The following is a 16,470-nucleotide window of genomic DNA, read 5'->3' on the forward strand; positions in this document are numbered from 1 at the left end:
CGACGCTTCCTCTTGGCGACGCTGGAACTTGGCGTCTCTTCACCTAGGCGACGCCTTGTGTTGACTTTGACTCCAGGTGTTGACTTTGACCTTGACTTTGTCAACGCCCGGATACGGGACGGTACACAAGCCCCCCAGTCTTAAGCCGAAGACTTGTCTTTAGCGCAAAGACTAAGGCCTCGCCCACGACGTCCACGTGTCGCCTTGATGACGTGTCATTCCCTGCTGACTCAACAATTCTCGAATCGTTGACGTGACACTCTCTGAACCCTAGGGGCACTCTTAATGGTTGATTGGACATCCTCTGAAGCGGGGAGAAACACCTTTTGGGCCACGCTTAATCGCGCGCCACGTGGCTCATCGCACGACCAGCCTCTGGGGTCCCTTGCGCTTCCCTTGGGCGCTTAATCCTTTGACACGCGGCACAATCAAACGGCTCCTGATTAGCGCCTCTTGGGTTGCAAATGTAACGTTTAAGTTACCCCAAACCCCGCGCTCACACCCACTGTTTCATCCATTCTCTTTGCATCTGCGCACTGTTCATCACCTTCAAGTCTTTCTCTACAACTTCTGCTCTTTCTTTCGCGCTCTCCTTCCTCCCTTACTTCGAAAACAAAGGTATGATTTTTGCACATCCCGACTCCTCTCCTTCGTCGCATTGCATATTTTATCGAACTGCCTGGGACTGTTTCCGTTTACGCTGTGTTCTTCTGCTCCTCCGTTCTTCTCTGTTCCCTTCTCCTTCTTTCTGGGTCTTCTCGCGTGGGTAGTATTTCCTGGGGTTTTATCCCCTTTTCTGTCTTGGCATCGCTTTGTTAAAACCTTTTTTCCTTTCTTCTTTCTCCAGTTATTTATTCACACCATGACGCGCCCGAATGCAAAGTCTGGTTCTCCTCCCAAGACCCCTAAGTCCAATTACAAAGCTTTCTATACCTGGGCCCCCGACGAGCTTTTGAAGGAGTGCACCAGCCTGACATCCTTTCAGGACCTGGAGAATCACCATGGGGACCCCCACTTGTATAACTTTAATGCCTTCTGCCGCACTCACGACGCGCACATCTCCGTTCGTCCTGGCCGACCGGGGGAACCTGTGTGTGTGGATGACAAACCGAGAAAGGGGAGTCCCTTCTTCTTTATGTACCAGACGGTGTTTAAACGTGTTGGGGTGCGCCTCCCCTTCACACCCTTTGAGAGGGAACTCCTTACTGAAATTAACACAACCCCCGCCCAGCTCCATCCCAACAGCTGGGCATTCGTAAGGGGCTTCCAAATTCTCTGCGGGCACCTAGGCATCCTTCCTTCCGTGGATGTTTTCTTGCATTTCTTCGAAGTGAAGAAACAGGGGAAAAGCTTTTGGGTGAGCTTCTCCGGCATCGCGGGCAGGATCATCCTCTCCCTCTTCCAGAACTCCTATAAGAACTGGAAAGGAAAATTCTTTAGGGTGTGCAGCGCCAAGCACGACCCCACGGCCTTAAACGGCTTTCCCTTATACTGGACGGAGCACCCTAAACTGCTTAGGGCCAAAACCCTAGATGAGCTATCCCCTGCTGACAGGGAGGTGTGCAAGGCCTTGGCTGGCCTGGGGATCGTCTTTGATACATTGAAGCTCATCGCTAGCGAATACAACGCTCACGCCCTGACCACATATTTTGGTATGGAGACCCTCCCCTTACCATCTTTCATTATCTGTACCTTACTACCAGATGTTTGTTCCTTTGGCCTCTTTCACCTGTCTTCCATTATACCATGTGATTCGCGTCTCTCGTTTCTACGCGTTTTGTGATTTTGCATAATTGCTTTGGTTTTGACTTCTGTTGCTTGGCTTATCTGAATGTAGGATCGGTGATGGGTGCTTCCAAGAGGATGATGCTGGCGAAGGCGATAAAGGACGCTCGTGCTGCCAAAGCGGGCGCCTCTTCCGCCCCTGCTGCTGACCCGAACCCCCATCAGCCCTGCCTCTGCCACCACCGACCACTATCGAAGCTCCACTAGGCTCATCTTCACCGTCCCCACATAGCCCTGAGGCGCTTCAGACTCCTGGCTCTCCTCTGCCCATTGCCGCCGTTCCTCTGGCCGTGGCCTCATCGCCGGCCCCAACTCCCCTCGACAAAGGGAAACGGGTCTTGGAGATCATATCCGACGATGAAGACTCGGATGGCGTGGCACCCTTCAAGAGGAGGAAATCTGCCAGGGTTCCCCTCCTACCAGAGGCGTCGCCCCAGGGAGAGGACTCTTTCAGGGACAAGCCTCCAAGCGCTACCTCCCTTCCCCCCACAACTGTCCAAGAAGATATAGGCGAAGGCGCCGAGTCTGCTCCACCTCCACCACCGGCAGAGGTCTCTGCTTCGCCTGCCCCCGTCGCTGCCGCCCCCGATTTTATCGCCATCCCTCCCACAATCATGCATCTGATGAGGGGCTTCAGTGGTGGAACAATGCCAGAGGGCTCTGACAGGAAGGAGGGCATGCCTTTCTACTTGGGGGCCTTCTTGGCGGTGGCCCTTGAATGGCGCGCCCAGGCCAGAAACGCTGTTATGCAGACTCAAACCCTCTAGGCCTTGGAAACAAGGGTAGCAGCCCTAGAGGAGGAAAAGAAAACCCTGGAATGCCAAAACGAGGCCTACCAAAACACTCCGAAGCAGGCTCAAGAGGCCAAGGAAAAGGCTGAAAAACAACTGGCGGAGGCGATGGGGTTCCAGGCTGACTTCTACACTCGGGAAGTCGCCCTCCAAGTTCAGATAACGAGCCTCCAAGACTTAGTCGAAGCTGACGAGGAAGTTCAAAAGGACTTGAAGGACCGTTGTTGTGAGCAGGCTGACGAAATGGAGCGGATGGAGGGGGAAATGGCTACCCAGGCCAAAGCTATGGGCCTTCTCCAGGTTGACTACGACAAACTGCAGGTCGAGGTCAGTCGACTTCGCGTGGAGAAGGAGGCTTTGGAGAAGCAGGTAGCTTCTGGGGACGCCACCATTGAGGAGCTAGAGAAGGACAAAAAGACCCTCATCCAGGACATGGCGGGCACTTTCGAGGAGGGATTCCAGGAGGCTCTGGCCCAAGCTGTCTGCATGAATCCGGGGATCGACATTTCCAACTGCGATTCCACTCACCACATTGTTGATGGAAAAGTCGTGCCCCTGGAAACGGACGATTGAACCGCCACCCTCGATCATCACTTTATCCCTTTACACTTGTTTTAACCTTCTTTGATAAACTTGTAATTCTTTGAATTGTCTGTACTTTCGTTACAACTTTGAGTTTCTGCATGATTACCTTCGTGTCTTTGCGATATAGAATTCCGCCTGTGTGGTTTTACTTTCGTCCTTTGACTTCACGTGCTTCAGTTGTTTTGGCTGTACTATACCCGTTACGCGTCGATGCCTACGCCCATGGAGAGGCTTGTCTAATGGGGCCGTATCGTCCATGGGGTGTCTCTAACACCAAGCGATCCGTCCCTTGATTCTTAATGCCCGGCGCCCACGCCTAAGGAGAGGCCTGCTACAGCAGCGCCGTATCGTCCCCGGGTGTCTAAAACGCCGAGTGCTCTGGGGGGGGTCGTTCCCTCCATGGTCTTTCCTTCCCATAGGTATCGGGGAACAACCCTGCCAGTGATTCGCTGGCGTTTGGCGATCTCGTCTCCCTCCACAGTCTTTCCTACCTGTGGGTATCGGGGAGGCGACGCCAGTAACTAGCTTTGCCTTCTTCGATTTCGTCTCCCTCCGCAGTCTTTCCTACCTGTGGGTATCGGGGAGGCGGCACTGCTGATATTTGGGTTGGCGACGCCCGCAACGTCTCATGCTGGCGTCGCCCCTTGCGTCTTTCCTGGCGACGCCCCGGGCGTCTTGTGCTGGCGTCGCCTTGGGTGTTATCTTTACCTTGGCATTGACTTTGTCCTTGGCCCTGGTCGACGCCTGAGGACAGCGAAGAGCTCAAGGTTTCGCCTGCACCATCCACGTGGCGCTTCTTGTATGGCTGATGGGACGTTCAGTCATTCGACTTGGTCCTGACTCCTACTGTGCCCCTGACCCACTCTCGACGGCGCATCGTACTATTGGGCATTCTGTCGATACGACGTTTTCTGATTTTAACCAGTGGTGCCAGGGCCATCCTTCCATCTTCTGCCACGTGGCTCGATCGTGCGGTGCATCCATTCGCGTCGATTAGCGCTATAACTGCAATACTTCCATTTGCATCCTTTGGCGCCCTAACCGTAATATTTGATTCTTTAAAGCTTTGAAACTGTCCTCATCATTTCTGCACCTTTCGTAACCTACTTGCACCCTCTCTGCTTGCACCCTTCTTCTTCTTGCACCCTTCTTCTTCTCGCGAAGAGTTCTTCCAGTGTTCGTTCCCCCCAGCGTTTTACCCTTGCCAAGACTTCAAACCTCCCTGATTCTGTTCAAGAATGTCTTCTCGATCTACTCCTCCCAGGGTCAACCCCAAGGACCTGTATCCTTGGGCTTCGAGGGAGCTTCTTGACGAATGCTCCTGCTTACTCTCCACCAGGGCCATAAGGGAACACAAAGGGGATTCATGCTCCTATAATCACCGTGCCTTCGCGAGGAGGCACGACGACGACATTGCCGTGCTCCCTTGTACTCTAGGGGAGCCAGTGTGTGGAGACGAACGGGCCAACGACGGGGTCCCCTTCTTTTACTTCTATCAGGTGGTTTTCAAAACCATAGGCGTGCGCCTGCCCTTCTCCAGGTTTGAGAAGGAACTGCTGACGGAGATCAATGCCGCTCCGGCCCAGTTATATCCCAACAGCTGGGCTTTTGTCAAGGCCTTTGACATCCTTTTCGGGTTTCTGGGTAGGGAACCCTCGGTCGACATCTTTCTTCACTTCTTCGAGGTGAAGAGGCAAAGGCACAACCTCTGGGTAACTCTCAGTAATGTTCCTGGCAGAGTTCTCCTGACCCCCTTCCAAAACTCATTCACTGGGTGGAAAGGCCGGTTCTTCAAGATCTGCTGCTCTGACCTCATTCCCTCCGCCCTGGATGGTTTTCCACTGTACTGGGTGAGGGAGACGAGGGCCCTCAAAAACCAAACCCTTCAAGAAACTGGCCCCAAATGACCAGGTGGTCTGCCAGATTCTTGCTGAGGCGGGAGGTTTTGACTCCGCCACCTTGATCAGTTTGGAGTTCAACGCTGGAACTCTCGAAAAGTATATAGGTATGAGTCACTGCCCTAGGAACTTCCGCCTTTATTGTTCTCTATCTGGGTGTGTTTTGCTTCATGGTGTCTCTGACATGTTCATCTTCCTTGGTGCAGGTTCGAAAATAAACCAAGAGCGGAGGACACGACTTACCCAAGCTCTGCGGACTGAGAGCGGGGCTTCGTCTTCTTCCCGTGCTGACGCCGAAGGCCACTGAAAAGTTGTTCGTTTGTGTTTTTGTATGAGTTGTAATGTTTGCCCTATTCGCATTACTCCCATTTGTATCGAACACTGCTTGTAACATCAACTTCACTATACCAAACTTGGTTTTTGTAACGCCGCTTTACTTTGCATACGTCTCATATATTGTGCGCTTTTCCTCCGTCATGTTTCTCAGCGGCGCCAGCACTCAGGCGACATCTTTCTTCTTGGCGACGCCTTTCTTCTTGGCGACGCCTTTGTTCTTGGCGACGCCTTCGTTATTGGCGACGCCATCCTTCTTGGCGACGCCTTCCTTCTTGGCGACGCCTTCCTTCTTGGCGATGCCTTAGTTCTTGGCGACGCCTTCTTTCTTGGCGGCGCCTTCCTTCTTGGCGACGCCTTCGTTCTTGGCGACGCCTTCTTTCTTGGCGATGCCTTCGTTCTTGGCGACGCCTTCTTTCTTGGCGACGCCTTTGGCTACTTCAAACGGAGAAAGATAAAGACTGAGAACCAGGGCACGGTTTTTTCTCGAACTTGCTTTTTTTTTCTTTTATTTAGGTGACCTCATTAAAAAACCCCGGAAAGGGAAAAAGAGCGTCCCCTTTAACAAGACTGTAACATAGCTGCTTTACATAAGTCAACTAAAATAAAACTTCAGATTGGCTGCATTCCAACTGCGCGGGATGGAACCTCCTTTCAAGGTCTCTAGGTTGTACGAACCGTTGCCCTTAGCCTCGGTAACTCTGAAGGGTCCGGTCCACTTGGGAGACAGCTTATTCTCCAGCTCGTATGGATGGGCTTTCCTCATAACTAGGTCGCCAATCTGAAACTGTACCTTAGAGCTATATTGGCGCTCTACTCTTCTCTTCACCGCTTCAGCTTTTATTTTGGCTTCTTCCCTGGCTTCGTCTAGTAGATCCAGGTTTACCCGCCTTTCTTCGTTGGATTCCTCCACCACAAAGTTTTGAAAACGTGGTGAGCTTTCATGTATCTCTACCGGAGTCATCGCGTCCAACCCATACACCAAACTGAAAGGCGTCTCCATGGTAGAAGATTGGGGCGTGGTGTGGTATGCCCATACGATCCTTGGAACTTCCTCCGCCCACGCCCCTTTGGCCTTCTCTAACCTTCTCTTTAATCCCCTCAGCAAAACTCTGTTTGCTGACTCCACTTGCCCGTTGGTCTGGGGGTGTTCGACTAATGCGAACACTTGCTTGATACCTACCTCGGCGCACAGATTTCTCAACTGCTGACTGGCGAACTGGGTCCCGTTATCGGATATCAAGCGCCTAGGTACGCCAAAGCGGTACACAATGTTCTTCCACACAAAGTGTTGTACCTTGTGCGCAGTGATCTGTGCCACGGGCTCTGCATCTATCCACTTGGTGAAGTACTCGATGGCAATGATCAAATACTTCATCTGCCTTATTGCCAGTGGGAACGGGCCCAGGATGTCGATTCCCCATGTATGAAAATGCCACGGGCTATATATGGATCGCAGTTCTTCTGGCGGCGCCTTGTGCCAGTCAGCGTGCTTTTGGCATTGCCTGCAGCGCTGGGCGTGTCGCGCACAGTCCTCTTTTACTGTCGGCCAGAAGAACCCTGCGCGTATCACCTTGGAGGCTAAGGACCTTCCTCCTACGTGGCTCCCGCAAATGCCTTCGTGGAGCTCCGCCAATATCCTGGTACACTCGTCGCCACTTACACACGTTAGGATAGGGTGAGTGAAACCGTGCCTGAACAACACTCCATCCACCAGAGTATATGTTGCAGCATTTCTCTTGACCTTCTTACCCTCTTCCGGCTCCACTGGGAGAGCCCCATCCGCCAGGTACCGTTTGTACGGCGTCATCCAGGTGTCTCCCTCGGTTAGGACACATACCTGCATTTGTCTTCCTTCTTCAGGCATATCCGCGTACGTGCTGATGCGGGGCGTCTTCAGCGTATCTTGGGTCAGAGAGCGATGATTCCTTGGACTCTCTCTTGATGTACAGATCTGGAGGACATCCACCCTGTTATCTTCCACGAATTTACGCGGAGCTTTTAGTGTCTCTTGGATTACTGTCCTCTGTCTACCCCCCTTGCCTGAGCTGGCCAGCTTGGCAAGCAGGTCAGCTCTGGCATTCTGCTCCCTTGGGACATGTACTAGCTCAAGAGCGTTAAATGCTCCCTTCAATAGTTGGACGTATCTGAGATACGCCGCCATCTGTGGGTCCTTCGCCTGGAACTCACCCGACACTTGCCCCGTAATCAGCTGGGAATCGCTTTTCACCAGGAGGTTCTGCGCGCCCATCTCCTTGGCCAGGAGCATTTCCGCTATCAGGGCTTCGTATTCCGCCTGATTATTACTTGCCTTGAAGGCGAAGCACAGAGCTTGCTCAATTAGTATGCCGTTGGGTCCCTCCAAGACTATTCCCGCGCCACTCCCTTGTTGGTTGGAAGAGCCATCAACCGAGAGCAGCCACTGCGAGCCCACTTCCACCTCTTGCTCACCTCCGGGCGAGAGTTCCGCTATAAAATCTGCGTACACTTGCCCTTTGATGGATCCTCTAGGCTCATACTGAATGTCGAATTCTGATAGCTCCACCGCCCAGCGTACCATTCTTCCCGCCACGTCAGGCTTCTGCAGCACCTTCTGTATAGGGAGGTTTTTCATCACTACCACCGTAAAGCTGTGGAAGTAACGACGGAGCCTCCTGGCTGAAAACACCACTGCTAATGCTGCCTTCTCTAGCGCCTGGTATCTCGTCTCAGCACCTTGTAATGCCTTGCTCACGAAATAGATGGGCTTTTGACTCTGGTCCTGCTCCTGGACTAACACAGAGCTAATAGCCCGCTCCGTTACCGTAAAATATAGCCGGAGGGGCACACCTGTTACCGGTTTGCAGAGGACCGGCGGCGTCGCCAGGTACTCCTTTAACTTAATGAAAGCCGCTTCGCATTCGTCAGTCCATGCGAAACGACTATTTCTCTTGAGGCACTGGAAATATGGGTGCCCCTTCTCTCCTCCAGCGGAAACAAACCTTGAGAGCGCCGCCATTCGCCCCGTCAACTGTTGCACTTCCTTCACTGACGTCGGGCTTCGCATGGCGATGATCGCTGCACATTTGTCGGGGTTCGCTTCTATCCCCCTCTCTGTGAGCATAAAACCCAAGAACTTTCCGGCCTCTACCCCGAAGACACACTTCTCAGGGTTTAACTTGAGGCGGTACTTGGATATTGTGACGAACAACTCGTCCAGGTCTGCCATGTGCTGTGCCCTATCCTACGACACCACCACCATGTCATCTACATAGGCGTACACATTCCTTCCTAGCATGGGCGCCAGGACCTTGTCCATTAACCTTTGGTACGTGGCGCCCACGTTTTTCAGCCCAAAAGGCATCACCTTATAACAGTAACTGCAAGTCTCAGTCATGAATGCAGTTTTACTCTCATCCCTCGGGTGCATCTTGATCTGGTTGTACCCTGAGAATGCGTCCAGGAAACTCAGCACCTTGCTGCCGGATGCACTATCCACCAACGCGTCGATGCTGGGCAGTGGGTACGAGTCCTTTGGGCACGCCTTATTCAAGTCCGTGAAGTCCACGCACATCCTCCACTTCCCATTCGCCTTTTTCACCAAGACGACGTTGGCCAGCCACTCGGGGTATTGAATCTCCCTGATGTGGCCAGCACTCAGCAGCTTCTGTGTTTCATCCTTTACCACCTGCTGTCTCTCCTCGTTAAACTTTCTCCTTCTTTGGCGCACGGGGCGAACCGTGGCATCCATGCTAAGGTGATGACACAGGAAATCAGGGTCGATACCGGGCATATCCGAGGCTGACCATGCGAAAGCATCTAGGTGGCGCGAAATCACTTCTGCCACCCCTTCCTGTTCTTCTGGGCTCAGCAAACTTCCTAATTTGAATGTTTTGCCGCCAATCTCCCTCTCCACGGCGTTAGCCGCCGGTTGTTCCCTGGTATCATCCTCGACGGGCGTCGCCTCTTCCACGGGCACCGCGTCGTCAGGGCCTTCCTCCATGTGTGCATCTGTTTCTAGCGGCGCCCTCGCGGGTACGGCCTCGTTAGGCGTCGGCGCTGCGGGCGTCGCCTCAATCATCGTCGTGTCTGCACATGGCGGACGCTCATACACCATGAACACGCCTCTCTTCGTTTTCAGGCTGTTCTCATAGCATTTTCTTGCCTGCTCCTGATCTGACTTGATGACTATCACCTTGCCACTGAGGTCCGGCAGCTTCATCTTCATATGGCGTGTGGAGGCTACTGCGTTCAACCGGTTCAACGCCGGCTTGCCCAACAAGATGTTGTAAGCGGAGCTGGCGTTCACGACCAAGTACCGGATACTTTCGGTACGCGAGGCCTCTCCGTCCGTGAACGTAGTCCTCAACTCCAGGTAGCCTCGGACTTCCACCTGGTTGTCCGCAAACCCATACAGGCACCCTGTGTAGGGCCTCAAAAGGTCGGGGGATAACCGCAACTTATTGAATGTCGACCAGAACATGACGTCTGCTGAACTTCCCTGGTCGACAAGGACTCTATGCACCTTTCTCCCCGCTGTGACAACTGAAATGACCACGGGGTCATTGTCGTGCGGCACCACGCCTCGGAGGTCCCCTCTCGTGAATACGAGGTCCGACTCCCACGGCGCACCCGAAATTCTTTATTCGATCGAGTTGACCCCCCTCGCGTATTTCTTTCGCTGGGAGGCGGTGGGTCCTCCGCCGGAAAATCCTCCAGCTATGGTATGGACCTCGCCGAGAACCGGCGTCTCGTGTGCTTGTTCTTCCGCTGGCGGCGGCAGGGTGGCGGTCGTTGTGGGTTCTGCGACATAATCCTTCAAAAACCCGGTTCTCACCAGCTCATCTAGCTGGTAACCCAACGACAGGCAGTTATCAATGTGGTGACCGAAAGCCTCGTGGAACTCACACCAAGAGTCTTTCCGAGGCCCCAACACCTTATCGGACTTCGCCGGTCGCCTCAATCTCTCAGCTATGTTAGGCACGACGATCAGGTCCTTCAACTCCACCACAAAATTGTATCTCGCCGGCCTCGTTCTTTCTCTGGCCGGGCGATCGCCTCCCGCTGGACCCCGGGGCTGGGGCTTTCTGGCCTCATAGGGGCGTCTCCCATCTGGTTTCTTCCTTCCCGTCGTGGTCTCATTGACCCTGGCGGGTTGAGCTCGCGTCGGTCCCCTCGTGATGTGAATGTAACTACAAGAACACATGATTCTTGACATTCTTAGGAACAACTTGAGCTGGATTTGAAAAGGCACTTTACTTTAGAATTGGATCAATGTTCTAAATTCAAGAACTCACCAAAACTAAGCACCAACCAAGACTCATATTGAAGTCCATGTATTGTCAAATTGAATCAAAACAAAAGGAAGGAAGAACAAGAATTAAAACTGGACAGAATTAAGAAACTAGCTACTGAACCGAAAAAGAAACAAAGAACAATGCTGGAAAACAGAATGTAAATGGTAGAAAATGAAGGAAGCACATTAGGAAATGAAACTACCGAATGGAAAAATTGAAGAAAGGAAAGAAGACACTTATATGAAGATGCTTGCTGGATTTTGAGGATTGGAAGAAGCCATTCACGCCACTTGGAACCTTGAACCAAGATAAGTGATGGAGTGCCACCACTTGAAGCTCACCATAGCTCACAAGATAAGGCAAAGAAGAGGAAGACTTAAAAACTCACAAATTCTCTCCCAAATTGAGTATAGTCTCTCTACTATAAAATTCCAATCTGAATTGTACAAGCTAAGCACCTTTATTTATAGCCTAGAGGTGGTGAAAATGCAAGCTAAATGGCACACAAATGCAATGAAATTCGGTTTGGCACCCCCTAGGCTCCTATCTACACTCCCCCCTAGACTCCCTTACTACTTACACCTTTTTATTACACTCACACCCCTATTCTACAAAAGAAATAAGAAGAGCCATTTTATTTTACTCTTGTCCCAAAGCTCTTGCCATGCTTCTAGTAATTCGTTGGGCTTGGGCCCCTTGTTGGGCTTGGACCCCTTGATGGGCTTGGGCCCTTTGTTGGGCTTGGGCTTCATGGCCTAGAGCATCCTCTACTTGGTTTCCATCATACTCCCCGGGTTGGAGAGAATTCGTCCACGAATTTGGGAAACCTGCAGCAAAAGGAGTGAGATCAGTAACATTGAAAGAATTACTACCAAGATAAGTAGAGGGCATATCTAACTCATAGGCATTATCATTAATCCTCTTGATGACTTGGAAAGGGCCATCACCATGAGGCATAAGTTTGGACTTCCTTAGAGAAGGAAATCTATCCTTTCTCAAATGAAGCCAAACCCAATCACCGGGCTCAAAGATTAATGCCTTTCTCCTTTGGTTGGCAGTGTCAGCATACTTACCAACTTTCTTCTCAATTTGTAACTTGATGCGGTTATGCAAATCTTTAACAAAAGATGCCTTTTCAAAACCGTCTTTGCATAGAACCTCATCAAGGACAGGAATGGGAAGAAGATCTAGAGGTGTGAGGGGATTAAACCCATAAACAACCTCAAAAGGAGAATGGTTAGTGGTGGAATTCACTACTCTATTATAGGCAAATTCAACATGAGGTAGTAAATCCTCCCAAGCCCTTGGATTCCCGGAAATAAAGCATCTTAATAATTGACCCAAAGTTCTATTAACCACTTCGGTTTGACCATCAGTTTGGGGGTGGCAGGTAGTAGAAAACAGAAGTTTGGTGCCAAGTTTCCCCCATAAGGTCCGCCAAAAGTGACTTAAGAACTTAGAATCCCTATCAGATACTATACTTCTAGGAAGTCCATGCAAACGAACAACTTCCTTGAAGAAGAGATTTGCAATATGGCATGCATCATCCACTTTGTGGCATGGAATAAAATGAGCCATTTTAGAAAAACGGTCCACTACCACAAAGATGGAATCCTTACCCTTCGATGTCTTGGGTAGTCCTAAGATAAAATCCATAGAAATATCAACCCAAGGCATTGTAGGGATAGGAAGAGGGGTATATAAACCATGGGGTTGGACCTTAGATTTAGCCTTCCTACATGCTATACATCTATCACAGAAGGTATGTACGGATTTGCGCATGTGAGGCCAAAAGAAATGTTCATGCAATGTTTCTAAGGTCTTAGCTACCCCAAAATGTCCCATAAGCCCACCCTCATGAGCCTCTCTAACAAGAGATTGTCTAATGGATCCTTGGGGAACACAAAGTCTTTTTCCTTTGAAAAGAAAACCATTATGTAAGAAAAAGTCTTTGTGACCTCCCTTGGAACACTCTTGATAGATTAGAGAGAAATCTAAGTCATCATGATAAAGTTCCTTTATGTGATCAAAACCTAAATATTGAACATTTAAAACATTTAACAAGGTATATCTTCGTGAAAGAGCATCGACCACTACATTAATTTTACCTTGTTTATGTTTGATCACATAAGGAAATTGCTCAATAAACTCCACCCACTTAGCATGTCTCTTATTAAGCTTGCTTTGGCTTTTTAAATATTTAAGGGACTCATGATCACTATGAATCACAAATTCCTTTGGAAAAAGATAATGTTGCCAATTTTGCAAAGCTCTAACAAGAGCATAAAGTTCTTTATCATAAGTGGAGTAATTGAGATGACTCCCTTTGAGTTTCTCACTAAAATAAGCGATGGGGTGTCCTTCTTGAAGGAGGACGGCCCCAATGCCTATATTAGAGGCATCACACTCTATTTCAAATGTCTTAGCAAAATTAGGAAGGGCTAGAATGGGGGCTTTAGTTAATTTATCCTTCAAAGTTTGAAAAGCGTTTTCTTGCTCTTGTCCCCACTTAAAAACCACATCCTTCTTTACTATGGCATTTAAAGGTGCGGCAATTGTACTAAAGTCTTTCACAAACCGCCTATAAAAACTAGCAAGGCCATGAAAGCTTCGTACTTCATTAACATTGGTGGGTGTTGGCCAATGTTGAATTGCTGCAACTTTTGTTTGATCTACATGCACCCCTTTATGACTAACCACAAACCCTAGGAAGTCTATATGATCTAATGCAAAGAAACATTTAGCATGGTTAGCATACAACTTCTCCTTCCTAAGGGTTTCTAGAACTTGTCTAACATGTCACTCATGATCTTCTAAGGACAAGCTATATATAAGAATATCATCAAAGTAAACCACAACAAACTTGCCAATGAATGCTCTTAAAACATGATGCATGAGTCGCATGAAGGTACTAGGAGCATTAGTCAAGCCAAAAGGCATGACCAACCACTCATATAAACCAAATTTGGTCTTAAAAGCGGTTTTCCATTCATCACCATGTTTAATTCGAATTTGATTGTAACCACTCTTAAGATCAATTTTGGAAAATATTTTAGACCCATGTAATTCATCCAACAAGTCATCTAACCTAGGAATGGGATGCCTATATTTGATGGTGATGTTATTTATAGCGCGACAATCAGTACACATCCTCCATGTCCCATCCTTTTTAGGGACAAGTATGACAGGCATAGCACATGGGCTCATGCTATCTTGTACCCACCCCTTAGCTAATAAATCCTCAACTTGTCTTTGAATTTCTTTGGTCTCTTGGGGATTGGTCCTATATGCAGGGCGATTTGGTAAAGAAACCCCGGGCATGAAGTCTATTTGGTGTTCAATCCCTCTTAGAGGTGGTAAGCCTTTAGGAGGATCTTGAAACACATCTTCATATTCCTTTACCAAATGGTCCAAACATGTGGGACTATCCTTAGCCGACTCATATTCAATAGGTCTAGGAATAGCTAAAAAAATAGGCTTGTGAGTAACTATTACCTTTTGAACTTGTTGGGAAGATATGAGAAGGCTTCTCTTGGAATTTTTAATTTCTTTTTCTTTCTCTCTCTTTTCTCTCATTTTGATTTGGTCCTCATGTACCTCTTTTGGAGAGAGAGACTTGAGAATGACTTTGTGTCCATGGAAGTTAAAAGAAATTTTGTTGGTAAAGCCATCATGAAAATTTTTTCTATCAAATTGCCATGGCCTACCTAAAAGGATATGAGTAGCTTCCATTGGAACAACATCACACAAGACCTCATCTTTATATTTGCCAATGGAAAATGTAATGAGGACTTGTTTGTTCACCACTATCTCACCCACCTCACTCAACCAATGTAACTTGTAGGGCTTGGCATGAGAGATGGTAGGCAATCCAAGTTTGTCTACCACTCTTGTGCTTGCCACATTTGCACAACTCCCCCCATCCACAATCAAAGAGCAAACTCTATCATTAATAAGACACCTTGAATGAAAAATATTTTCTCTTTGAGTTTCATCAAAAGGTTTTAACACTTGTCCAAGCATGCGTCTTATTACTAATAGGTCACCCTCATGTGGGCTTTCACTTTCACTCTCACATGGGGATCTAGAAGGTGAGGAATGTCTAGAAGATTCGCACCCATGCTCACTACTATCTACCCCATCATGCATATACATAGTTCGTTTAGTAGGGAAATTGGAAGTGGGTGATTTAGGCCTAACATTGGAAGTGGAAGGCTTAGACTCTCTAGGTTTGAAAGTAGAGTCCTTAGAAGGGATGTTTGAAAAAGAGTTTTTATTTTTCCAAGAAGAGTGGTAGTAGTTATCTTTAGAAGAATTTTTGAAAGCCTTTTTCCTTGCAAGTTGATTTTCAATTTTGCTAGCAAGGTGCACCACGTTTTCCAAAGAAGAATATTCTTGTAACTCTACCACGTCTTGAATATCCCTTCGAAGTCCACTCACAAACCTAGCTATCTTAGCCTCCTCACTCTCATCCATATTAAATCGAATTAAAAACGTGTCTAGTTGTTTAAAGTAATCATCCACACTTAGCGCGCCTTGATGAAACCGTTGGAGTTTCAACATAAGGTCTTTCCTAAAGTGTGGGGGTACGAATCTATCGCGTAAACATGCTTTCAAATCGTTCCAAGAGACCACGGGCGGCCTCTTGTGTAGGTCAATGTCCATGAGGTATTGATGCCACCATTGCATGGCATAGTCCAAAAATTCTAAAGAAGCTAACTTAACTCTATGCTCATCCCTAACCCCATTTACATAAAAAATTTGGTCAACCTTAGCCTCCCATCCTAAGTATACATTGGGATCACTATCACCACTAAAACTAGGAAGTTTTACATTTGGAGAACAAGGGCTAGCCACATGTTGGCGCCTCTCTTCATGGTGATGATGTCTTGGCCTTGGATTGTCTTCATAATAACCATGGGAGTGCCTTGAAGAATGCCGACTAGGAGGAGGAGTTCTTTGCTCACGGTTTTGATGCATTTCCTCTCGGTTTAACTCCAAACTTTGGAGTCGTGCTTCCATCTTCCTTATCACCTCAAGATAGTGAGCATTGGATTGCTTGGCATTCTTTAAGTCCTCATAAAGGGCTGCCTTTTGTGGTGAGCACGGTTTGGAGGACTCTCCACTAGAGAAATGAGCCATGAGCAGAAAATACACAAAAACAGAAAACAAAACAGTGAAAGAAACTTGTTAAACAATTAAAAACAGTGAGATATAGGTTGCTGGAAAAATGCCCAAGAAAGCACTCAAACCACTCCAAGAAAATATTCTGTCCTCAACCAAGCCTTGCTTGTGAAATGGAGTAGCTTCAAGTGAAATATGTTACAGCAAACCAACTTACTTAAGAACAAGTCTCCACACAACTTTTAAGAAGAACAAAAAGACAAGCAAGAAAAAGGTGTAAACAATAAAAGCTAAACCAAAAACAGAGAGGAATGTATGACAAACTAGAAAGAATATGAATGAAAGACAATCAAGAAAAATAAGGAACTCAATGAATAAAGAAGGCACACAAAAAGAGTCTTAAAGAAAAGTGCTAGAGTAGATTAAAGAAAACAGAAAACAGCTACTGGAAATTTTTTATTTTTTATTTTTTAAAGCAAACTGTGCTATGTTTACAGATTTAAATGTACCGATTGAAAGCGAACTGGAATGTGAAAAATTAACCACAGAAACTTCAATGTCTTAACTCAAAAATGGCACTGGAATGAGGTAAAAACAGTAAGCCAATTGAGAGAAATAATTTTTTCAAAATTGCTGCCCAATTACCGTATTCTTTTCGGCAGTATTGTACACTTTTCG

Source organism: Phaseolus vulgaris, chromosome 8 (genome assembly GCF_000499845.2).
Source record: "Phaseolus vulgaris cultivar G19833 chromosome 8, P. vulgaris v2.0, whole genome shotgun sequence".
Lineage (NCBI taxonomy): Eukaryota > Viridiplantae > Streptophyta > Magnoliopsida > Fabales > Fabaceae > Phaseolus > Phaseolus vulgaris.